Genomic DNA, 26,538 nt, shown 5'->3' with positions numbered 1-26,538 from the left:
CCCGGCCCAGGCGGCGGTAGCAGGTCGGCGGCGCGGCACCAGGCCAGACAGAGAGCAGCCGCCTTCACCGCCCGGTCCCAGACAGAGGAGCAGCGGTCCAGGCAGCCCCTCTCCCCTGCCTGGCCGACTTCGGCGGCGGCGCGGACAGCCTTCTCAGCGCACTTGCTCCACTTCCCTCCCTCCCCGGACAGCCCCTCTGGTGGAGTGCGCCATCTCCTGACCCCCGGCCGGGCCCGGCAGGCCCACCACCCGTGTCGGTCGCTTCCCGGTCACACAGGCGATGCAGTATCCGCCAAGCAACTTGCATGGACGCCCCTCACCGGCTCCACCGCGACCTCAGGTGGAGACAGGTGTCCCCGCGCCCCGTCCGGGTCCGGCCGCCCACCGAGGTCACGTACCTTCCAGCCCGCAGAGCCGTCGCTTCGCCTTCATCCTTCAACTAGGGCCTGCTCTTGACCACCCACCGTAGATCTGCGCCAGCGTGAGCCGCTTCTCGGCCAAGCTCTCAATCTCGATGGACTCGGCGATGCGGTCGGCATGGGACAGGTTGCACCACGCGCTGCGGCCGGAAGAGATGCTCTTGCGCGACTGCCCCTCAGTGGCCACCGAGGCAGAAGGCAGGCCCACGGCGGCATCGGGGTTCCTGGTCGCGCCGCCCCACGGCGCTAGGCTGGAGGTGGCAGAGCTGTAATGGATCACGTCCGACCGGGGCAGCGGCTTCAAGTCCAGGTCGATCGCCGCCTTTCGCCCGCCACTGGAGAGAAGAGAAGGGGCGAGGGCGGCGCCAGGGACCCAGCAAGCGTGAAGAGGTGATCCGAGGCTGGGGAGCGAGGTCAGTGCTGCCAGCACATTCGTGCCGGGAGGAAGGCACAGCCGAGGACAGCGCGGGTCCAACATCTGGTCTCCGCCGGGCACGCGGTGCGAAGGAGTCGGCTGTCTGAGGGCGCCAGGTCGCCCCTGCGGACAGGGCCGGAGGACAGAAGACCGGAGGGAGCCGTTAGAAACCCCTCTCCTGGCGGCGCTCGGGAAGCTAATGAGTACTGAACACGGAGGCGGGAAAGCCTGCAGCTACTGCGCAGCCACCTGAAACACGTGTTCTGTGGGCGCCCCCAAAGGCGGGCTGCACTGCGTCAGCGCTCACTCATTGGCCGCGAGGGACGCCTGTCTGGGGCGGGCCTGCGAGTGACTCTGCGCAATAAATGGCAGTCAGTGCCGTCAATCGAAGGGAGGCAGCCAATGGGCGTGCACACAGAACACAGATTGAATAAGCAAAATAGCACCAGATTCACATAACCCAAGAATGGACTAACAGTTACCAAAGGGAAAGGGACTGGGGTGGATAGCTGGTAATGGAGAGATAAGGGGAGAGGGAAAGAAAGCGTGCATTACTATTAGCACGTATAATGTGGGAGTGGGGATCACAGGGAGGGCTATACAACACAGAGAAGACAAGTAGGGATTCTACAGTATCTTACTATGCTCATGGACAGTGACTGCAATGGGGTACCTGGAGGCATCTTCATGATGGGGGGAGTCTAGCAAACATAATGTTACTCATCTAATTATATATTAATGACAGAAAGATAGATAGACAGATAGGTAGATAGATAGTAATGAATGAGTGAATGAATGAATGAATGAATAAATAAATAAATAAATAAAAGAATGCAGCAGACCAGTATAAAAAAGATATGTGCACCCCTATGTTTATCACAGCACTATTCACAATAACCAATCTACAATTATATGAGCAACATTATGGTTACTAGACTCCCCAGGTCATCAAGTAGCCCCACCACATACCCCATTACAGTCATTGACCATCAGCCTAGTAAGCTGATATAGAATCACTACTTGACTTCTCTGTACTAAACTGACTTCCCCTTGGGACCCCTCCCACATTATGTGAGCTAATTGTAATACCCCTTTGTTTTTCCCCGCCCTTATCCCTCCCTTCCCACCCATTCTCCCCAGTCTCTTTCCTTTTGGTAACTGTTAGTCCATTCTTGGGTTCTGTGATTCTGCTGCTGTTTTGTTCCTTCAGTTTTCCTTTGTTCTCATACTCTACATATGAGTGAAATAATTTGGTACTTGTCTCTTTCCACCTGCCTTATTTCGCTGAGCATAATACCCTCTAGCTCCATCCATGTTGTTGCAAATGGTAGGATTTGTTTTCTTCTTATGGCTGAATAATATTCCATTGTGTATATGTACCACATCTTCTTTATCCATTCATCTACTGATGGACACTTGGGTTGCTTCCATTTCTTGGCTATTGTAAATAGTGCTGCAATAAACATAGGGGTGCAACTGTCTTTTTGAAACTGGGCTGCTGAATTTCTCTGAATTTTTAATACTGGCTTCCTGCATCCAGTACATGTGCTCCAGATTTTAATAGTAAACATGAATTTGTAACACTCCATCCTAAATTTCAGCTTTACACTAACTTTATTCTAATGATTTGAGTCCCATTTTGTTAAGTGCCTGAACCTGGCAAATGTTCCACATGTAATTCCAGTTTGGTTCCTAGAGTCTCGGTATTTTTGGTTTAATCATTGGTCTGAAAGCTTTCAGGATACTCTGCAGGAGAAGAAAACGGTATTGGCTCCCTTTTGGCATTTAGTATTCATCCTTCTTCCATAATTAAAAAAGATATTTTTTTGAGAGGGCATCTCTCATATTTATTGATCAAATGGTTGTTAACAACAACAAAATTCTGTATAGGGGACTCAATGCACAATCATTAATCAACCCCAAGCCTAATTCTCAACAGTCTCCATTCTTCTGAAGCATAACAAACAAGTTCTTACATGGTGAACAATTTCTTACACAGTAAATAAGTTCTTACATGGTGAAAAGTGCAAGGGCAGTCATATCACAGAAACTTTCAGTTTTGATCATGCATCATGAACTATAAACAATCAAGTCAGATATGATTATTCGTTTGATTTTTATACTTGATTTATATGTGAATCCCACATTTCTCCCTTATTATTATAATTGTTTTTTAATAAAATGCTGAAGTGGTAGGTAGATGCAAGATAAAGGTAGAAAACATGATTTAGTGCTGTAAGAGGGCAAATGTATATGATCAGATCTGTGCCTATAGACTAAGTATTAATCCAAGCTAGACAAGGACAACAAAACATCCACGGATGCAGAAGATTTCTATCAAAATGGGGGGGGTTTGAGGTTCTAAGCCTCATCTCTGTTGATCCCCAATTTCTATCCTGATGGCCCCCCTGCAACTGTGCATGACTTAGGTTGTTCCTCCCTTGAGGAATCTTACCTGTCTCTGGCTAACCAGTCATCTTCCAGGGCCATACAGGGAAATGTAAAGTTCGTAAGTGAGGGAGAAGCAATATTCTTTGAAAAGGATAGTTTTCTACTTCTTTGCAGATTTATGCCATGTGGCTTCTATGCCCAGCATTTGTCTTGAGGTATCTTTACCACTTGGAAGAATTATGATACTCAGTAATTTTCGATATGAGGCACGAATTCTACTAAAGAGTTGTAATTAGGAAGAAGAAAAGCTACAGAAGTAGCAGACAGAAGAAAATATGGGAAAATTGATTATTTCTTTGACATATCTTCTTGTAGAGTAACATAAGCATGTATAGGTTTTAACAAACTACTAATTAAATTGCATACACACATTAACAGAATAGGAATACAGATACATAACAAAAGCAGACCTACAATAACCAGCCATATCCAGTGAAACCAAGAAAACCAGTTAGGTACCCTAAGCATTTGTGAAAACTTATCAATGATATGATGGATAATGTCTAACTGAATTTGAATAGTTTGAGAAAAATCAGACAAATTAACACAACACATTCCTGGGAACTGTTCACATCCCATATGTTCTTTTAACAGTAGATAGTCTATAGATGCACGATTTTGGAGCACTGCAACTTGCCCTTCTCCTAATTCTTGGTTGAGTTCCGACAGTATAGATCCAGTCAAATTTCTTGTTTTACTGTATGCACAGGCCAGCTTAGATATCTCCTTCTTCATTCCAATGGCAAGTCCAGGAACCGGTGGGATGAATGCAGCTACAACTGCAACAGTGCCAGGGTCTTTGTTGAAGTTTTTTGATGATCATCTTCTGAAATGACTCTTCCAGAGGATGTTGATGTTGGAAGATCTTCTTCATACAGTACCTTAATTCATTTTCTGGGTAGCCAAATTAGGCCTTGATATTCTGTATAAACACAAACAAACCCTTTGCCCACACTTTGATATGACCTTTATACCATTGTGAAGAACCTATTGGAGATCACCACACAGGAACTGCTGTTTTTTTTAAGAGAAAGATATATTATCAGAAAAGTGTACTTCCATAGCTGATCATCTCACACCCTTTAAAAGATCAATATTAAGGATATGTAAAGGATGCATTAATCATTGATTTACAGTTAGTTTTATCCTATCGGGAAGTATTCCCCCATTTCTTTCTTTTTTTGTTATCATTAATCTACAATTACATGAAGAATATTATGTTTACTAGGCTCTCCCCTACACCAAGTCCCCCTCACAAACCCCATTACAGTCACTGTCCATCAGCATAGCAAAATGTTGTAGAATCACTACTTGTCTTCTCTGTGTTGCACAGCCCTTCCCTTTCTCCCACCCCCCACATTATGCATGCTAATCATACTACCCCTTTCTTCTACCCCCCCTTATCCCTCCCCATCCACTCATCCTCCCCAGTCCCTTTCCTTTGGTAACTGTTAGTCCATTCGTGGGTTCTGTGATTCTGCTGCTGTTTTGTTCCTTCAGTCTTTCCTTTTTTCTTATACTCCACAGATGAGTGAAATAATTTGGTACTTGTCTCTTTCCACCTGGCTTATTTCACTGAGCATAATACCCTCTAGCTCCATCCATGTTGTTGCAAATGGTAGGATTTGTTTTCTTCTTACGGCTGAATAATATTCCATTGTGTATATGTACCACATCTTCTTTATCCATTCATCTACTGATGGACGCTTAGGTTGCTTCCCATTCTTGGTTATTGTAAATAGTGTTGCGATTAACATAGTGGTGCATCTGTCTTTCAAACTGGAGTGCTGCATTCTTATGGTAAATTCCTAGGAGTGGAATTCCTGGGTCAAATGGTAAGTCTATTTTGAGCATTTTGAGGAAACTCCATACTGCTTTCCACAATGGTTGAACTAATTTACATTCCCACCAGCAGAGTAGGAGGGTCCCCCTTTCTCCACAACCTCACCAACATTTGTTGTTGTTTGTCTTTTGGATGGTAGCCATCCTTACTGGTGTGAGGTGATATCTCATTGTGCTTTTAATTTGCATTTCTCTGATGACTACTGATGTGGAGCATCTTTTCATGTGTCTGTTGGTCATCTGAATTTCTTCTTTGGAGAACTGTCTGTTCAGCTCCTCTGCCCATTTTTTAATTGGATTATTTACATTTTTTTGTTGAGGTACATGAGCTCTTTAAATATTTTAGATGTCAAGCCTTTATGGGATCTGTCATTTACAAATATATTCTCCCATACTGTAGGGTACCTTTTTGTTGTATTGATGGTGTCTTTAGCTGTACAGAAGCTTTTCAGCTTGATATAGTTCACTTGTTCATTTCTGCTTTTGTTTTCCTTGCCTGGGGAGATATGTTCAAGAAGAGGTCACTCATGTTTATGTCTAAGAGATTTTTGCCTTTGATTTTTTCTAAGAGTTTTATGGTTTCATGAGTTACATTCAAGTCTTTGATCCATTTCGAATTTACTTTTGTGTATGGGGTTAGAAAATGGTCCAGTTTCATTCTCTTACATGTAGCTATCCAGATTTCCCAAAACCCTCTGTTGAAGAGACTGTCATTTCCCAATTGTATATCCATGGCTCCTTTATCAAATATTAATTGACCATAAATGTTTGGGTTAATGTCTGGATTCTCTAATCTGTTCCACTGGTCTGTGGCTCTGTTCTTGTGCCAGTACCAAATTGTCTTGATTACTATGGCTTTGTAGTAGAGCTTGAAGCTGGGGAGTGAGATCCCCCCAACACTTTGTTCTGCTTTGTGAGGATTGCTTTGGCTATTTGGGGTCTTTGGTGTTTCCATATGAATTTTTGAACTATTTGTTCCAGTTCATTGAAGAATGTTGCTATTAATTTGATAGGGATTGCATCAAATCTGTATACTGCTTTGGGAAGGATGGGCATTTTGACAATATTAATTATTCCTAGCCAAGAGCATGGGATGAGTTTCCATTTCTTAGTGTCCCCTTTAATTTGTCTTAAGAGTGTCTTGTAGTTTTCAGGGTATAGGTCTTTCACTTCCTTGGTTAGGATTATTCCTATTTATTTGATTCTTTTAGATGCAGTTGTGAATGGAGTTGTTTTCCTGATTTCTCTTTCAATTTGTTCATTATTAGTGTATAGGAAAGCCACAGATTTCTGTGTGTTAATTTTGTATCCTGCAACTTTGCTGTATTCCGATATCAGTTCTAGAAGCTTTGGAGTGGAGTCTTTAGGGTTTTTTATGTACAATATCATGTCATCTGCAAATAGTGACAGTTTAACTTCCTCTTTACCAATCTGGATTCCTTGTATTTCTTTGTTTTGTCTAATTGCCATGGCTAGGACCTCCAGTACTAAGTTAAATAACAGTGAGGAGGGGGGGCATCCCTGTCTTGTTCCCGATCTCAGAGGAAAACCTTTCAGCTTCTTGCTGTTCAGTATGATGTTGGCTGTGGGTTTACCATATATGGCCTTCATTATGTTGAGGTACTTGCCCTCTACACCCATTTTGCTGAGAGGCTTTTTTCATGAATGGATGTTGAATTTTGTCAAATGCTTTTTCAGCATCTATGGAGATGATCATGTGGTTTTTGTCTTCTTTTGGTTTATGTGGTGGATGATGTTGATGGATTTTTTAATGTTGTACCATCCTTGCATCCCTGGGATGAATCCTACTTGGACATGGTGTATGATCCTTTTGATATATTTTTGAATTCAGTTTGCTAATATTTTATTGAGTATTTTTGCATCTACATTCATCAGGGATATTGGTCTGTAATTTTCTTTTTTGGTGGGGTCTTTGACAGGTTTTGGTATTAGGGTGATGTTGGCTTCATAGAATGAGTTGGGGAGTATTCCCTCTTCTATTTTTTGGAAAACTTTAAGGAGAATGGGTATTATGTCTTCTCTGTATGTTTGATAAAATTGCGAGGTAAATCCATCGGGCCGGGGGTTTTGTGTTTGGGTAGTTTTTTGAGTAAAATTTCAATTTTTTTGCTCGTAATTGGTTTGTTTAACTTTTGTGTTTCTTCCATGGTCAGTCTTGGAAGGTTGTATTTTTCTAGGAAGTTGTCCATTTCTTCTAGATTTTGCAGCTTGTTAGCATATAGCTTTTCATAGTAGTCTTTAATAATTCTTTGTACTTCTGTGGAGTCTGTCGTGATTTTTCTATTCTCATTTCTGATTCTGTTGATGTGTGTTGATTCTCTTTTTCTCTTAATAAGTTTGGCTAGAGGTTTATCTATTTTGTTTATTTTCTCAAAGAACCAGCTCTTGGTTTCATTGACTTTTTCTATTGTTTTATTCTTCTCAATTTTGTTTATTTCTTCTCTGATCTTTATTATGTCCCTCCTTCTGCTGACTGTAGGCCTCATTTGTTCTTCTTTTCCCAGTTTCGATAATTCTGATGTTAGACTATTTATTTCGGATTGTTCTTCCTTCTTTAAATGTACCTGGATTGCTGTATACTTTCCTCTTAAGACTGCTTTCACTGTGTCCCACAGAAGCTGGGGCTTTGTGTTGTTGTTGTCATTTGTTTCCATATATTCCTTGATGTCTATTTTAATTTGTTCGTTGAACCATTGATTATTTAGTTACATGTTGTTAGGCCTCCATGTATTTGTGAGCCTTTTTGGTTTCTTTGTAGAATTTATTTCTAGTTTTATACCTATGTGGTCTGAAAAGTTGGTTGGTAGAATTTCAATCATTTGGAATTTGCTGAGGCTCTTTTTGTGACCTACTATGTGGCCTCTTCTGGAGAATGTTCCATGTGCAGTTGAGAAGAATGTGTATCCTGTTGCTTTTGGATGTAGAGTTCTATAGATGTCTATTAGGTCCATCTGTTCTAGTGTGTTGTTCAGTGCCTCCGTGTCCTTACTTATTTTCTGTCCAGTGGATCTATCCTATGGGGTGAATGGCGTGTTGAAGTCTCCTAAAATGAATGCATTGCATTCTATTTCCCTCTTTAGTTCTGTTAGTATTTGTTTCACATATGCTGGTGCTCCTGTGTTGGGTGTATATATATTTAGAATGGTTATATCCTCTTGTTGGACTGAGCCCTTTATCATTACGTAATGTACTTCTTTATCTCTTGTTACTTTCTTTGTTTTGAAGTCTATTTTGTCTGATACTAGTACTGCAATCCCTGCTTTCTTCTCCCTATTGTTTGCATGAAATATCTTTTTCCATCCCTTGACTTTTAGTCTGTGCATGTCTTTGGGTTTGAGGTGAGTTTCTTGTAAGCAGCATATAGATGGGTCTTGCTTTTTTATCCATTCTATTACTCTATGTCTTTTGGTTGGTGCATTCAGCCCATTAACATTTAGGGTGACTATTGAAAGATATGTACTTATTGCCATTGCAGGCTTTAAATTTGTGGTTACCAAAGGTTCAAGGTTAGCCTCTTTAGTATCTTACTGCCTAACTTAGCTCGCTTATTGAGCTGTTATATACACTGTCTGGAGATTCCTTTCTTCTCTCCCTTCTTATTCCTCCTCCTCAATTCTTTATATGTTGGTTGTTTTATTCTGTGCTCTTTCGTGTTTCCTTTAACTGCTTTTAGTGGGTTGTTGATTTTATTTTTTGCCTTTAGTTAGTATTTGGTTGGTCTGCTTTCTTTGCTGTGATTTTATTTTCTCTGGTGACATCTGTTTAGTCTTAGGAGTGCTCCCGTCTAGACTAGTCCCTCTAGAATACCCTGTAGAATTGGTTTGTGGGTGGCAAATTCCCTCAACTTTTGCCTGTCTGGGAATTGTTTAATCCCTCCTTCATATTTAAATGATAATCGTGCTGGATACAGTATCCTTGGTTCAAGGCCCTTCTGTTTCATTGCATTAAATATATCATGCCATTCTCTTCTTGCCTGTACGGTTTCTGTTGAGAAGTCTGATGATAGCCTCATGAGTTTTCCTTTATAGGTGATCTTTTTCTTCTCTCTAGCTGCCTTCAAAACTCTGTCCTTGTCCTTGTTCTTTGCCATTTTAATTATTATGTGTCTTGGTGTTGTCCTCCTTGGGTCCTTTCTGTTGGGAGTTCTGTGTATTTCCATGGTCTGTTCGATTATTTCCTCCCCCAGTTTGGGGAAGTTTTCAGCAATTATTTCTTCAAAGACACTTTCTATCCCTATTTCTCTCTCTTATTCTTCTGGTACCCCTATAATGCGGATATTGTTCCTTTTGGTTGGTCACACAGTTCTCTTAATATTGTTTCATTCCTGGAGATTCTTTATCTCTCTGTGTCACCTTCTATGCGTTCCTGTTCTCTGCTTTCTATTCCATCAATGGCCTCTTGCATCTTACCCATTCTGCTTATAAATCCTTCCAGAGTTTGTTTCACTTCTGTAATCTCCTTCCGGACATCTGTAATCTCCCTCCGGACTTCATCCCTTAGCTCTTGTATATTTCTCTGCATCTCTGTCAGCATGTTTATGATTTTTATTTTGAATTCTTTCTCAGGAAGACTGGTTAGGTCTGTCTCCTTCTCCTGTGTTGACTCTGTAATCTTTGTCTGCCCCAAATTTTACCTTTTCATTTTGATAGAGACAGTTTGCAGAGCTGGCACGAGTGACGGCTGGAAGAACTTCCCTTCTTGTTGGTTTGTGGCCTTCCTCTCCTGGGAGAACAGTGACCTCTAGTGGCTTGTTCTGGGCAGCTGCATGCAGACGCAGCTTCTGATTCTTGCCCGGCCGCTATGGAGTTTATCTCTGCTGTTGCTGTGGGCATGGCCTGCCTCGGGCCGCTGCTCCGATATGGCGGAGCCGCATTGGAGGGGAAACGGCCGGGAGGCTGTTTATCTCTGTGAGGGACCTCCGTCTGACCTGACCTGCTATCCAGGGGTTTAGGGTGCCCGGAGTTCCCTGCTGCTGGACTGTGTCCCAGGACGCTTCCGTCTGGCTGTGTGGTCCCTGTCCCTTTAACACTTCCAAAAAGCACTCGCTTTTCTTTTTCTCCGGGGCACCGGCTACCGGGACCTACTCACACATCTTACTGTCCTTTTTCCCTAGTATCCAGCACCCCACGCATGCACTGTCTGCGGTCCAGTGCGGATGGCAAGGGCTGGCTGATTAGCAGTCCTGGGCTCCTTCTCCCTCCCTCTCTGACTCCTCTCCTCCCGCTGGGGAGCTGGTGTGAGGGGCGCTCAGGTCCCACTTGGCTGTGGCTTGTATCTTACCCCCTTCGTGAGGTGCTGGGTTCTCGCAGGTGTGGATGTAGTCTGGTTGTTTTCCTGTGTCTTCTGGTCTCTCTTTCAGGAAGAGTTGTCTTTGTTGTATTTTCAAAATATATGTGGTTTTGGGAGGAGATTTCTGCTCCTCTACTCACGCCGCCATCTTGGCTCCACCTCTAAGAAAGATTTTGACATCTTAGGGAAAATGATTGATTCCATGTATGGTACCAAAAGATCACAAAGTTAAATTGAGAATTGTAGGGTTATCCCAAAGGAAAAGGAATATGCCATTATATTTTTAGAGGAATCAATTCTTTCTTTTAGACATACTGATAATTAATCTTGCCTTTAGAGCCCTCTGGCTGTATTTTTTCTTAGCAATATTATGATCTATTTTTGATGTTTTAGTTCATAGAAAATTTCAATCTGTTACATATGTTTACATTTAACGAATTCTTTTTCTTCTTTGAAGTTCTATTCATGGTCTTCATAGGACTGATTTTATCTTGGTTTTCACAGTGTATATTGTGGTACCTCATTAATTTGGTGAAAGTAGCAGTTGGTTTGGTATACCTAATCTGTATTGCTCTCATCTTCATGAATTTAAACAAACATCTTTCTCCTAGGCTTGAGTTTCTATATCTTAAGCAGTTTGGATTAAGTGACCCCTACCACCTCTGAGATGTTTGGACTTAGTATTGTCCCCAGGTTGAAGGCTGTTTCATTCTTAGTCCCCTCCCTAGTTGCTTCACTGTACCAATCCAAGACCATTTCATAATTTAGAACAGGTGAGTAGCTGTTTGGTTCTTGGTAAAAACTAAGTAAAATGATTTTAGAAGGAATTTTGAAGCCACATCTCAAATGTTATCAAAATGGAATTTACCTAAAATTAATGATGCTGTAAATATTTGTGGTGTAAAATTTAATGTGCTGTAGAAATTAGTGATGCTATAGTTGGAATTTGAAGAATTTTTATAGCCAACATGTAATTTTTTATTTAAATACAGTTCATCTGTATATTACTATTTCATCCAATTTACGATGCCATTAATGGATAGACACAACCTTATTTAAAATACTGCTAAGAAAGACTGCCAGCTAACAGACTCACCATTGAGTCTAAGGTATACCCCTATTTCAGAGACATTAAAATGTAAATCTTAGCCATTTTGAGTTTTCAGGCCCTTTTCTGTCCTAACAGTGACATGGGAAAACTCTTCTATTGACAGTTTATCTTAAAACACCTGCAAAACCGGAAGGAGTTCCTGTTTCATAAGAACAAGTGGACCTCTTTCCTTCACCGTCACTAGTAAGAGTAAAAAATTAGATTTTGTAGTTTTCAAAGAAACCATGCTTATCTTATTGCTGATTTTGTGTATTTATGTGTGTCCCTTTATTAGCACCTCAGGCAAGTAGAAGTGACTGGAAAGTTTGTTGAGTTTTTTGGAAGTGGAGTTTCACAATTATCTATAGTGGATCAAACTACAATAGCAAATATGTGTCCAGAATATGGTGCTATCCTCAGCTTTTTCCCTGTTGACAATGTGACTTTAAAACATTTAGAACATACAGGTAAGAAGCAAGATCACTTAGGATAAACTTGTTACATTTCCAGTGTGTGTCTCTGAAATATTCTATAGTAAGTCACTATTCTTGTACATGTTATTTAGTTATTCATGAAATTGTCTTATTTTAAAAGAATGCATAAAATGCATATTAAACTTCCCAGATTCTGGTCTGTTCCTGGTTCCCTGGGGCCCATTTACGGCAACGTAAAGGGATTATCTATAGTGCCTATCTTCAGCTTTGTTTTTCCCCATAATGATGGAGACCTCCATTCTGCTTAGGGATCAGAGGTTGCAGTTTAATGGGAGTCAAGCTTGAGAATATTCTCCTCTGTTCTTTTAGCAGGAATAGGTGGTCACCAGACAAAGAGTTTGGGACCCAGTGCTCTGACAGTAAGAAGCATGTGATTTGGTGAAAAGCAGCACAGGGTTACAAGTTCCGAATCTTCTGTAGCCTGGCAAGCTAGGAGTTTTTACCACTCTTATGTTGAGTAGTTTATGTATTATAAGAAGTACCTGAAAACCCACAATGTGTTGATACTACATAAGGCCCCTTGTTTTTAAAAAGCAGGATCTCTTTTCTTATTTTGATCCACTTCCTCTTTTTTTTAAGTAAAAACAATTTTGTTTTTTTATTGAAGCATAGTTGCTATACAATCTTATATTGGTTTCAGGTATACAACACAGTGATTCAACACTTACATACATCATTAAATGCTCACCCCAGAACTGTTGACTATATGCTGTACTTTCATGTCTGTGACTAATTTATATTATGATTGAGATTTTGTGACTCTCTGTTTCACCCACCAACCCCAATTCCTCCCCCATGGTAACCACCAGTGACTTCTCAGTGTCTATCAGCCTATTGCCTGTATTTTTCATTTTGTTTTGTTTTGTTTTTAAATTGCCCCTCTTCCTCTTTTAAAGAGATCATTGCTGAACTCCTAATCTCTAATCATACATATATTTGGGGAATATATTCTAGTATTTTTCATTTTGGGAGAAGATTATTATATGTCACATGGCAAAATGAATAACAATTCATTTGGATTCTTGGAGAGGGAATAGTCCTCATAAAATCCTGAGATTTCTTCAAGCTGGATTTTGATGGGTGGCTTCTACATGGGTCTGGGCTTTCTCATGTGGTGGCTTTAGGAATCCAGTGGTCTGAGGACACAGAGACAGCCAACCTTCTGGAAATCACACTGCTTTGGTGCAGGGGGAACACAGACCCCACCCCTTGCTGGAGGAATGTTACTGTTACATTGTGAGAAGAACTTATAACTTGGAGGATGTGTTCTGTGACAATCCTGCAGAAAGACCATCTGCATAAGTCACTTTACTTCTCATCAGGCTTACAGACAACCACCTCAATGTTCAATTGGAAACTTTTAATATCAACATCTAAATTCTTTAATTTCTGCTTTTTCTCTGTAAAACTGTTCTTAACTTTCACTTTATTCTTTCATTTTAACTATTAATATTGTTTATTGTTTATGGAAAGTGATGGATTTCTTCCTTCATGGTGGATAGTAATTTATTATGTTCGGTTTTATTACTGGATTTTCTTTTGCAAATAATATTTTTTGCGAGTCTTATAGAAGTTTCTCAGTATTTATCATCAGTGATTAACTTTTAAGTAAGGGCTGGTAGGTGTTTTTAGCAAGTAGCGTTTTCATGAAGGGTATACTTTACTCTTGAGAATAATATCAAATATTAATTTGGAAAGAAATCTATTCTGAGTATTATGTAATCTGGAATATTTGTTTCTTGCTCATCATTGGAACGCAGAACCCTACCCCCAAAGATTTCACAATTCCTTACTTGATTTTTGTTATTAATCTTCTTTTTAGGTTTTGACAAAGACAAACTCAAGTCAATGGAAGCATACCTTAAAGCTGTGAAATTGTTTAGCAATAACCAGAATAATTCAGGAACACCTGAGTACTCCCAAGTATATACAGAATAACCCAAGTAGTAGTGAAGAGTGTAAATTCTGGAGCCTAACCACCTGGGTTTGAATCCCAGCCCTAAAATTTATTAGTTTTGTAACCTTGGGCACTTTATTTAGCCTTTCTGCCTCAGTTTCCCCATCTCTAAGATAGGAAGATCCTATCTAACTCAGGATTCTTTAAAGATCAAACACAAATTCATTAGAACAGCCTCAGGCACATAGTAAGTGCTCAATAAATTTTAGCCATTATTACTATTTAACAAGCTAATGGGTATGTGAGTCTCATTTTATTAATTAATTTTACATAGATTTCTATTACAGTGAATTTTTCAACTTTTTATGGGGTCTAAATTTTTAGTATTTAAAGTACAAAATTGACTCTTAATTTAGCACTCTAATTTTTTTCTACTTCATGATCACTATAATATCCTCCCAAAATACCAGTTTTGATGATGTCTGCATCTGGTTAATGTCTATATTTTGTGAAAATCCACAATTATGAAAGGGATATCCAGTTATGCAGTCTTAAATGTTAAATATATTTTACAATCTAAGCAAACGTTTATAATCTGTTGAGGATTTGTGTTTATATTGAAGTAGGTAGTATTCACTTTCAGGAGTCTTAATTTTAATAACATTCATTTTCTAGTAGTGTGTCAAGGATCTAAATAAACAACAGGATGTTATCATAGGTGTGGTTAACTGTTAGCTATATTTTTTGTGGGGGCTGGGAATCCATTTTCTCACCCAGCTGTATTGTTCTTGATAGCATGTATCCCTCCTTGAAATTTTAATTTGTGTACTGGTTTGTCTGTCTTTCCAAATGGAAGGTACACATAGGCTCCATTAGGACAGGAACTTGTGTCAGCACTATTTATTTTTATTTATTTTTATTTTTTGCATTGCATCTTCAGCTCCTAGAACACTGACTGGCACACAGTAGATATTCAGGAAACATGTTAGGCAAATAGGTGAATACATTACTGGCATATTGAAGGCTAGTATAGCACCCGTCGGGATTGAATTCGTGTAAATTTGCTTTGGTCGGGTCTTCTAACTTCTGTGAGGATTTTCTGGTCCACTTCACCACTGTTTATTGACTCTAGTGCTTTGTCCACATTAAAAAACAAAGAAGGGAAGAAAGAATTGTAGGAAAGAGTAAGAAAAAGTAAGTAGAAACGTGGTAGTGGTAAAATAAAATGGAATACATTTGCTTATTAAAAACCTGACCATATTAAGAAATAAAGCTATAACCCATCAAGAAATTGATTTCAAGAGAAACTCATGAATCCCACTTTTAAACACAAAGACTACGATCACCTGGAGCCGAGAAATGAAAGCATAAGAAAAGCAGGTTTGTGGTCAAGGTCATTCAGAACAAGCGGGGTTGTAGAGGAATCATGAAGGTCTCAATGAAGGGAAACTTAATTTGCACATACGCTGGATAAGTGGATGACAGGAAGTGATAGAAATACCAGAGAAATTAATAGAAACTTAGGTGGAAGGTGGGGCTTTTAAAAAAATAATTTTTTGAACCAAGGAATAAAAGTGTGACCTGCAGGAGCCTGCCTGGCCAGCTAGACACTGGGGAACCAGCAAATGAAAAACCCTTTCTCTGTTGTGTCCCTCCAGCACCATCTACCGACTGGCCGTGAAAGGGTAAATGCTCACGAGCCCAACTCCACTGTCACAGAACAGGCAAAGAAGGGAGAATTTAGAGCTCAGAGGCCAAAGTTGATAGTCACCACAGGCATCCACTGTACAAGAGACATCTGTGAAGACAGTGTTTATCATCTTCCTGGGAAAAAAAACATTTGGGGAACAGAAAATTTTTTACAGACTATTCAATTGATGTTGGACAGTGTGTGCATTGTTCTGCTAGTCTTCTAGCAGTTTTTGTCATGTTTCATAAATGGGGTTGTTAAAAAAATCTGTATTTCTGGGGTTGAATGTCAGAATGCATACGTAACTCAGTGTGCTTCAGAAATTAGTCCTTAAGTTAGAATCTTTACTTAAAGTTCTAAATCCTTTCCCTTTTCTCCATGATCTAGGTGATCCAGATTAATCTGAATTCAATAGTTCCATCTGTCAGTGGTCCAAAAAGACCTCAGGATAGAGTTGCTGTGACAGAAATGAAAAGTGATTTCCAAGCTTGCTTAAATGAAAAGGTAGATCACTCTATTGATGTCCTTGTCAGTGCACTTTGTGTTGAATAAGTAATATAGAACTAGCCAGGTGACCCATAAAGTCAATCTGCTGTGTTTTTTTGTTACAGCACACACCATCAGCCCCATTTTTCCTTCTGACCAAAGTATAGATCAGTCGTTTACCCAGGTCCACTGTGAGGAGCAGAGGTTGACTGTCTCTCTTTAAGTTAAAATTTAAATTAATTAAAATTTGGGTTTCTTAGTCACAGTGGCCTCATTTCAGGTGCTGGATAGTTACTTGTGGTTAACACTTTTGTGTTGGACAGCATAGATACTAAATATTCACATCATCACAGAAAAATTCTGTTGAATAGCACTGTTCTAGACTTTTGTGACTTCCCAGAATAGGAGAAAAACACTACTGTGTAACTAATTATTCTCAAAATCTGGTAACAAGTGACCTCTTTGACTTGGGGGTTTATACAGAATTTCTGAGAATCATGGCTTCAATCTTGCCACTTTCTCTATTCTGAGAACTAGTAGCTGGCTTTCAGAGCCTTCCTTTCTTAAAATTTCTTTGTGTGTGTGTGTGTGTGTGTGTGAGAGAGAGAGAGAGAGAGAGAGAGAGAGAGAGAGAGAAAATGTCAGACTTAGACAGGAACAAAATGGTGTGTTGAATTCCCATGTACTTCACTTCAACAATTAACAACTCATTGGCAGTCTTGCTTCATCTATTTTATACACATAGGTTCACAGGCTCATTTTGAAGCAGATCTTCAGGGCCATTGTTAACAAAGAAAATTTGTACATCTCTTGAGTATTACCTGAACAGCAGTGAGCAGAGAACAATAAAGCCAAGGTATACCTGCATTCTGGGTAGTTGGCTGTACCTAGTAATTCTTATTGTGACTACTCAAATTCATATTTTAGCTGAATCTTAACTACTAAAGGTCATGAATCTTTAGCAACACTCACAAATAATCAGAACTTCCAGTGTCAAATCATCATATGTCAAGGATCTGCTGTATTTTCTGCCAGTCTTTTTTCCTATTTGTATCCAGAATGCATAGTTTATATTTATGTGCAAATTTACATAGGTTGGATTTAAAGGCTTCCAAATTGCTGCCGAAAAGCAGAATGATGCCTTCACTATTTGCTATGAATAGGTGTCTATCAGCTGTCCCATGAGTCTGTCGTCGTCGCTGCAGTTACCAGTTGCATCAATAACTGCAATCCATCTGTCATGCTCTCTGCAGGTAGGTTGTGTTTTATGGCCATACATAGTCTTTTCCTAAATTATTTTTTACTTTTCTGTTATGTGGTTTTTCTATATCACACGTGAGTATCAGTGTCTGTGTCTGAGAAACTTCATGAGATTTTTAGGTCTTCAACATTAGGTCTCAAGGAGACTAGGTTTGATTTATGTTACTAATTTTGTTTTTATTACATGGGAGGTAAATTTTTAAAAAATCATAACTTGCATGTCTATTAGTTTTAGGTTGTATCTGCTGCTTCTGGTAATTTAGAAGTATAATGATCGAATCCCTTGATAATCTATGTGAAGTTTCCATAGTAGTGTGCCATAGTCCATTGAGAGTAAAAGATGATTGGTAAGGATTGTAAATGAAATCAGTTGTATGCACATAGAACCACTCATTGTTAAAAGTCATGTGTAATACATGCTGAATTATTATTTATTATGACTGGAATTTTAAAAGGCTCACTATGCGTTGGTTACTGTGTGCATTATATTACTACATATCGTCCTTTGGTCCATTTATGCGCATGCCACATCAGGCTGCACGTGAACAATTTACAATGTAAAGCTAGTGTATCTGCTGCAACTTGTGGTTTGTTTCAAATGAAAAAAATCAAGAGCATAGAGTGGACAAAATAATGACAGTAAATTCATGAGTGTGGACTTTTACCCTGACAAGAGATGGAGATTGGCTTGTTAAATAAATACTTTCTCGCTTCCCCCTTTAATGTGAGGAAGGAGGGAGAGACATCACCGTAATGAATCATTGTTCACTGTGCAGGTCTTTTGGCTAAAAAAGCTGTTCAAGCTGGTCTGCATGTTAAACCTTACATCAGAATGAGTTTATCTCCAGGCAGTGGGATGGTTACACATTACCTCAGTTCCAGTGGAGTATTGCATTCCTTAGTAAACTCGGGTAAGTAAGTGATAGTTACACCTCTTTACACTGACATTGGTACTCAGCAGTGATGGAAGCTGCTTCCTAGAACCCTTCATAGTCAAGAAGTTAGAAAAATTGTGCTCTAGCTTACTTGTTACCTCACCATTGTCACACATCTTTGAGGCCCTGTCACTCACAGGTAAGATTGGTTATAGTCAGTGAACACAGCAGCAGTGTGCTGGCTGCAGAAGTAGGAAATGTGGATTCGAGTTTAAGGATGGAAAGACAAAATGGACAAGTAAAACCAAGTAGCAGTGGCCGGCCATATATGCCATGGTACCATGTAGAGTGTAATTTCCATGAGTTGGGAAGACAGGAAGAGTGAACTCTTACAGGTTGTTTTATTAACTGAGTAAATTGTCTTGATTGGGGCTTGTGATGTGCTGGGGTCTATTAAATAAGCACAGGTGAAGTTGTCCCTGAACTGTGGGGAAAATACGTTTACATTTCTTACATAATCAGAAAAATAAATTGTGGCTAGCTATATTCAGTGTCTATTTTGGAACATACCCTACATAAGTAGTCAATTCCTTTGCAAGAGAGATACATTTTAGATTTTCTTTTTGCTTTTAGAAGGGCAGCTGGAGGTAATTTTGAGGATTTTACCTACAGTTTTTTAGTTATATCATCTTGGGATTTTTGTCAGGGACTTTTTTTGGTTAAGAATGGGAAGATTTGTTCCTGTCAGAGGACCCAACTCCAGCGCCTCTTTGGTGAGCTTTGGTCAGCTTGTTAAAGCCAGGCTGTCTTGAGGCTTTGTAGTTTAAACCCTCAGGCAGAAGTACAGCATCAGTTTTTTGAGTGCTCATGTTATGTTCCTAGCAAGTAGTAGCTGAGGAGTTTTCTTGTGTAGTGTGATTGGCTCTCTGCAGAGTTAGTTACCAATCCTGACTAGGGCTTGTCCTAAGCATCAGGACTTCAATGGTTGGCATCCAGTGCAGGCTGCATGCCCGAGAGGGAGAGTCAGGCTTGGTTGCTCAGAAACCGGAGTAGACATGCCGATGAAGGTTGATCCATCTGTCATGAATATTCTCTTCAGTGATCTTATTACAAAGGTGGAAATAAGAGATAAGGCTTGTCGTGTCTTCACAAATGCTGTGACATTCTGTCCAGTCATATTTCTGTTTTGAAATGCAGATTTGAAATAGTTGGCTATGGATGTTCAGCATGTGTGGGAAACACAGCACCCTTATCAGAAGCCATTTTAAATGCAGTCAAACAGGTAAAATGTGTCACTCAATAAGATAACGAACTCTGTTTTATTAATAAATTACAGAAAATGTATATTGACATTTGTATTTCTGTAGACCTATATATATTCTGTGGGAATAGTAACCTGTCAATCTTAAAATGATTCTCAAAGAATAACACCAGGAATTAGTTTATTTACAGTTTTGATAGTTCTGTAATAATTGGTAGAATATGTTTTGGTTATCTTGTCCTCAGAAGTACAATATTTGAGATTGTTTATGTATATATAATTATCCAAATTTGTACCATCTCTAGAATATATATCGTTTGTGTGTGTTTTTCTTCAGGATGATTTGGTTACCTGTGGAGTTTTATCTGGAAACAAAAATTTTGAAGGTCGTCTTTGTGATTGTGTCCATGCCAACTATCTTGCCTCTCCACCCTTGGGTGGCTTATGCCATAGCAGGTACAGTGAATATAGATTTCCAGACCGAGCCTTTAGGTATCTCTTCCTTTATCTGCATACATATGTCCCTGCGCACACTTTTTTCCCAGAGGCTGTTGTATTTTTGAAATGTTTCTTAGATCAGCCATTATTTGATCATTTCAGGACCTCTTGGTGTAATGCATCGTCATTCATTTCTGTGTTTATATGAAGAAAGTAAAATGGGCATAGTTGCTTCCTTCAGCTGCTTATGCCTAAAGCAGTCTGCTGTTGAGTAATTTACTTAGTTTGTATGATAATTCCTTTGGCGATGTGAATGTCTTGAATCTCATACTAAAATATTCTAAACAGGTACTGACACTACTGGCAAGAACATTTACCTACATAATATTTGGCCTCCTCGAGAAGAAGTTAATCAGATAGAGGAAGAGCATGTTATATTGTCCATGTTTAAAACATGAAAAGAGGAAATAGAGGTAAGAGTCTCATTTCTTCAGCAGTTCAGTGAAGTGTCGATGTTTTCTTTATTTCACACATCCTGCTTTCTGAATAGAATAAAATTTTAGATTACATTATTTTGAACACATACGTTTTAATGAGTGATAGTCATTTTGTATCTGGAAATCTCTAGTATCTGAGAGAATAGCTTAGAGTAACAGAATTGATTTATTTTTTTACCTATTAGAAATATGTAGCAAGCATTTACATTTGGCATCTTGAATATGGGCACACTTCATATAAACTGCTCTGTTAGCCCACTCAGATGGTTCAGATTTCGAAAGAAAGATGGTGCAATGAGTCTGTCTCACCCATGCCTGGCCTCCTGCTTCACCTCCTCAGAGGCAACCAGTGCTTGTCAGTTTTTTAAGCATCGTCCCAGGGATGTCTTTTACACCTACAAGTAAATACATATAGTCACACTTTTTTTTAATAATGGAAAATATAAATATGAGGGCACAAAAAGTGTTTATTCACTTAACAAATATTTACTGAATCTCTGCTGTGTGCCAGGCACTCTTCTAGGTATGCGGATTTCATCAGTTAACAAAACCCAACATTCTCATGGGGAGAGGAAGGCAGTGAACCATTAGCAGAATAACTAGGTAGATTACATATTATGCTAAAAAGTGGTAAGTGGTAATGAAAAAATATATATGATCAGGGTAAAAAGAACCAATTGTGCAAAATTTGGGGAGTAGATTGTAATTTTATATAGAGTGGTTGAAAATATGACATTTGAGCAAAACTTTGAAAGATGTGAATAAGTTAGCCATATATCTGGACAAAGAAGAGGGCTGCCCGGTGGAGAAATCAGGGTAAAGGCCTCAAGGAGGGCAGTGTGGCTAGAGCATGGGAAATAAGGATAGTGGTAGGAAACGATGTCAGAAATGGAGGTCCCAGTACATAGGGAACTTTAGACCAATGTTAAAATGTAGTCTTGTACTCTGAGTGAAGTGACACGGGGAGTGGGAGCCATGGGAAGGTTTCGAACAGAGGAGTGTCATACTCAAAAGGGTTGCTCTTTGTATTGAGACTTTCTTTGGGGTGAAGGTTGGGTAGAAGCAGGAAGACCAGTGACAGCAGAATCCAGAGGGAAAGGCGATGATGGCTGGACTGCTGGGGTGGTGGTGCAGGTGGCAAGGGTTATAAGTGTAGTTTGAAAATATCACACTGTGATGTGGGACGTGCATTGAAAGAAGTAGCGGTTTTTGTCCATGACGATATTCTGAAGATCAACAGCAATACCCACACACAATCTCTCTTTAGCAACTTGTGTAGATATTTTTAAGTTTTTTAGATTTTTGGAGTCTACAAATTTTGACATTCAGTTTCTATTGAAACTTAACTCGCAGGGTAGTGCTCCTAAAAATCTGGTGTGTTGGAATTTGATGAGCAAATCTTTATTGATTCCATCCAAAATGTCATGATTTTATAGAATGTGCTGTCAGCTTTATTTCTAAATCAGTAAGACCTATTTTTTTCATTTTAACATAAATACTTTATTCCCTTGATCATTTATATAAGCCTCTTTTTATGACTCCCATTTTATCTTTCTTTTAATTCACCAACCAAAACCATATTCACAGATGGGAAATAAGCAGTGGGATTCCCTAGAAGCACCATATTCACTCTTGTTTCCATGGGACTTGAAGTTTACTTCTATCAGATGTCCTTCATTTTTTGATAAGCTTGTTAAGTACTGTTTTATCACTGTTTCATCTTTTTAATGTTGTTATAACTAAAAAAACTCATGAAGAGTTAAATTCCTTTAACTTTTTACCTTTTAGACCAAAGAGCCAGTTTCACTGCTGTCTATTGAAAATGCCCACGTCCTACTGCATCTGGGAGACTGTGTCACCACAGACCATATATCGCCCGCTGGAAGCATTGCGAGGAGTAGTGCTGCTGTTAAATACTTGGCCAGTAGAGGGTATGTGTGCCTGGTGTTCAGATGCTTTTATTTTGTCTCCTTTCTTACTGATTGAGAGGCTTCTGGTCACGTTCGTTCCTCCAGGAAGTACCTGCTGTCACAGGTGTCTGCTTGCCATGGTGACTTACGCAGTAACTGGAGTACCTGTTGTACCTGCTTTTGCTTATGTTTTTAGAAACTGAAATGGCTGTTTTAAATTGCACCCCTAATAGAGGGGTAGCCAAAATAAACAAATGATTGGAAGCAAGACTTCTCTTTTCAATTTTTCTTTGTTGAAAAGTCATCATGGTTTGACCTGTCAAATTACCCTAACCACCCTCCCCTAGTTAGAAATTTAAATGTGTCTTTTGTGGACTATAAGATGCATGTGCATGAAGCTAGGCTTGATCTGTGTCAAATGGAAAGACAGTGAATTCCTGCTTTTTGAGTCTAAAATTTTACATAAATCAATGAATGTAAAGATCGTTTATAGAGGAGTTAACAATCTGAAACTAGAAACACATTATTTCATTTCTCTGTGCATGGTAATGCTCTCTGGTGTCACAGAGCCATCCTGACACCACAGACAGGTTTGCTGAAGGTGGGACATGCTGCCCGATCAACCTTGGTGCTTGTGCTGCTTGAATGACAAGACTTTGCAGTGAAATCTCATACACAGACCATGTCGTGTGGCTTGGTTTGTCATGTAGTAAACCTGAAAACTCTTACTGTAGTTTCAGCAGTGCTGTCGTGAATTTTGTGTTTGAACTTACTTTCCAGTTAACTGTAGTTTGGTGTGAATTAAAGTACTTTGGTAGAAATTACTAATAGCAGCTGCCTTTGGTAAAACTTCACGAAGATGAATCAGTTTGTTACCCACTTAGCTTTTATATACAGTGTTGAGAAATAAGGTAAATTTTCTTTTTCCCAGATATTTGTTGGTTGTGATTTCCATCTTGGTCGTAATTGTGACATTGCTGCCAACCCTCAAAAAAAAGGAGCCACCACTTTCCAAGATACAGTTTTTATATTTATTGTAGTTTCAGATCTTAGAATATTTAATCCAGTACTTCTCATAAATCAGAATTTTTTTAAATAGACATATGAACCATCCCCCACCCCCACCTCCATTATAAAAACATTTAAGTGTACAAATTTAGAATATTTATTGCCTTTACATAAAAGGCCGAACAGACACTTAGCTGTTGTTGAGATGCTTAGCTGTTTCTTGTCCTGGTGACCAGTCCAGCCCGTTAACACCCAGATTATGGTGTCTGAATGCCATAGCACTGTACAGGTATCTCAGCTTTCCAGAAGCTCAAGTCACACCACTTTGTTTTCACATAAGACCTACATTGGTGTGGTAACAGCTTTTTTCGTGGAAGTGAAAATCCCCTTCGGATTTCTTTCCATTAGCAAAAAGGCAAGTGCTAGCGTAGGTCTATGGCAAAAGTGGAGGGATGTGACCCTCCAGAAATCAGGAGATGCCCTGGACTGGATGCTGTTTTGGTTTATGAATGGTTATGTTGGAACATTCTCTTCCAGATAGGAGGGGAAACCCGTACAACCAGTGCTTCTTGGAGAGATGATTGATTCCAAATTTGGGTCTGGAAAATGTCTATATTTTTCCCAGTGAGAAATAGCTGCCAGAAACTACAGGGCTTCTGTGAAAAGGTCTCAGGAACCAATTTGAACCTGCCACTGCTTAAAGATGGGACATGCTGAGCATCAGTAAAAAATACTAACTGGAATGGATTAAATCATGCATTTTAGTCTCTGAGTTTATAATAATACTGAAAGAAAAAACAGACCAACTTACCTCTGGAAGTTGGTAGGGAACCATCTGATTACTTAACAGTCATAGATTTGTAAACAGTCTTTATCATGTGGAATGAATTTCAGTATAACCTAATCATTGATGAAGGACATTTGTCTTTATAGAAGTTTTCCAGCTAAAAGTTGGAGGAGGAGTGATGAGTATCACTGTTGTGTAATCCCTAATGAAAGATTTAATCTGGACAGTGATGATAGTCCCTGGTAACATTCCAGAAAGAGACAACTGGGTATCATGTGCCTCCAATGGATGTTTGACCTATGAGGCCTGTTACACAAATTAACATTAAAAACCCAAATATTATCAAGCCATTGGATCTGACATCTTGTTTACAGGAAATAAAGTGACAGAGGATTGGGAATGACACCGTGGGAATGCAGTTAGCACAGTATGAATGCAGGAAACTACAACCAGTGACCTGTTTCCTTCAGAAAAAGTACAAGAGGGGCAAGAAGGGAAAGCAGATGTGAAGATTAAGAGATTGACTGAATGAATATATGAAGCATATTTGGACCCTGCCTGATTTGAACAAACCAACAACAAATGAATCATGGGGAAAATCAGGGACATTTGAATATTGACTGGCTCTCTGATATTAAGAAACTGTGGGGGCTTTTTTTGGTATCAGGATAGTATTTTACGAGTCCGAATCTTTTAGAGGAACATACTGAAATAGATACAACTAAAATGTGTTTTCCTCAAAATAATGTAATAGGGGATAATTACGGAAGAAACAGAGTCCATGATTTGATTATTACAATGTGATGAGAGGCACCTGCTTGTTGATTCACTGTTCTGTTTGCCCTACTTTTGTACATACTTGAAATTATCCATAATAAAAAATGTTTTGAGTAAGTTTTACAATTCAGTAGTACGTGATTATTTTCCACCTGAAATTAAATTACTTACATAATTTTCCTGTAGCCTTACCCCTCATGAATTCAACTCTTACGGAGCCCGAAGAGGTAATGATGCTGTAATGACAAGAGGAACTTTTGCAAATATCAAGCTTTTTAATAAGTTTCTTGGAAAACCAGCTCCCAAAACAATTCATTTTCCATCAGGACAGATAGTCAGTATATATACAAAGTATTTAAGCAGTTGCCAACTATATCAAAATTTGTGTTAATGATTTTTGTGTTTGTTTGACTCTATAGCTAGATGTGTTTGAGGCTGCTGAGCTGTACCAGAAAGAAGGTATCCCACTGATTGTTTCAGCAGGAAAGAAATATGGGTCAGGAAATTAAAGGGACTGGGCCACCAAAGGACTGTTTTTGCTGATATCAATTCTTAAATTTTATCTTACTAAACTTCAAAGAGTTTTAAATGTTTCCTTTTGGCGGTAACATCCTGTGAAAGTTTATTTTCCTCATTTGGATTTTTTGTTCTTATTTGAATATCATATTTTTGGTTTTTTTGTGATCTTATATAATATTTCGTACTAATCTAGCTTCACTTTAATACTCTGTGTTTGATTAAATATAGGTCACTCTTTTCTTATTTGAGGAAATCAGAATGTTAGAAGGAAAGAAGATTCTGTCCTGCTTGATAATAAAAATTACTTGTGTACAGTGGTAGTTTACTTAACCCCTTTTGTCTGATTTGCTCCATCAGGGGTTAACAGACTCAGAGATAGTAGGCTACGTTTTCCTTTTTATTCCTAGAACAGGTGAAGATGGTGACAGGTCATCTGCCCCAAGACATTTCTCCTGAGACTCTTTATTGGAGAGCAAATAGGGGGCACTGGAGAGAGAAGTCATAGGACTTGTAGTTTCTGACATTTCATACTCACAATTTGTAGTTGTAAAAAGGCTGGGCAAAACCAACCCTAACCACTCTCATATCTTAGGAACTTTGTTCTTTTTGAGTTTTTAGTCTTCACCCTTAAGATGGACATGCTGATTCTCTCATCTTTCTGAGATAGTACAAATATTGTGAATATTAATTACAGGTATAGGTTCCCTTTTTCCTGAGACGTTTTTTAAATTAAGGTATCATTGATATACACTGTTATGAAGGTGTCACAAGAAAAACAATGTGGTTATTACATTCACCATTATTATCAAGTACCCCGCCATACCCCATTGCAGTCACTGTCCATCAGTGTAGTAAGATGCCACAGAGTCCCTATTTGTCTTTGAGCTACACTCTTCCCCGTGACCCCCCCCACACACACCATGTGTGTCAATCATAATGCCCTTCAATCCCATTCCTCATCACTCCCCACCAAATCTCCCCAACCCCTCCCCTTTAGTACCACTAGTCCCTTCTTGGAGTCTGTGAGTCTGCTGCTGTTTTGTTCATTCAGTTTTTGCTTTGTTATACTCCACAAATGAGGGAAATAATTTGGTATTTGTCTTTCTCTTCCT

General features: G+C 39.3%; 1 pseudogene; it reads left to right on the top strand.

Moving 5' to 3' along the window:
- Positions 1 to 514: 514 nt before the first annotated feature.
- Positions 515 to 25,515, top strand: LOC130684198 (iron-responsive element-binding protein 2-like; annotated as a pseudogene).
- Positions 25,516 to 26,538: the final 1,023 nt, after the last annotated feature.

This window comes from Manis pentadactyla, chromosome 6 (genome assembly GCF_030020395.1).
Source record: "Manis pentadactyla isolate mManPen7 chromosome 6, mManPen7.hap1, whole genome shotgun sequence".
NCBI classification, from domain to species: Eukaryota; Metazoa; Chordata; class Mammalia; order Pholidota; family Manidae; genus Manis; species Manis pentadactyla.
Note: the sequence above shows the minus strand (reverse complement) of the source record. Positions and strands in the feature narration are given on the sequence as shown.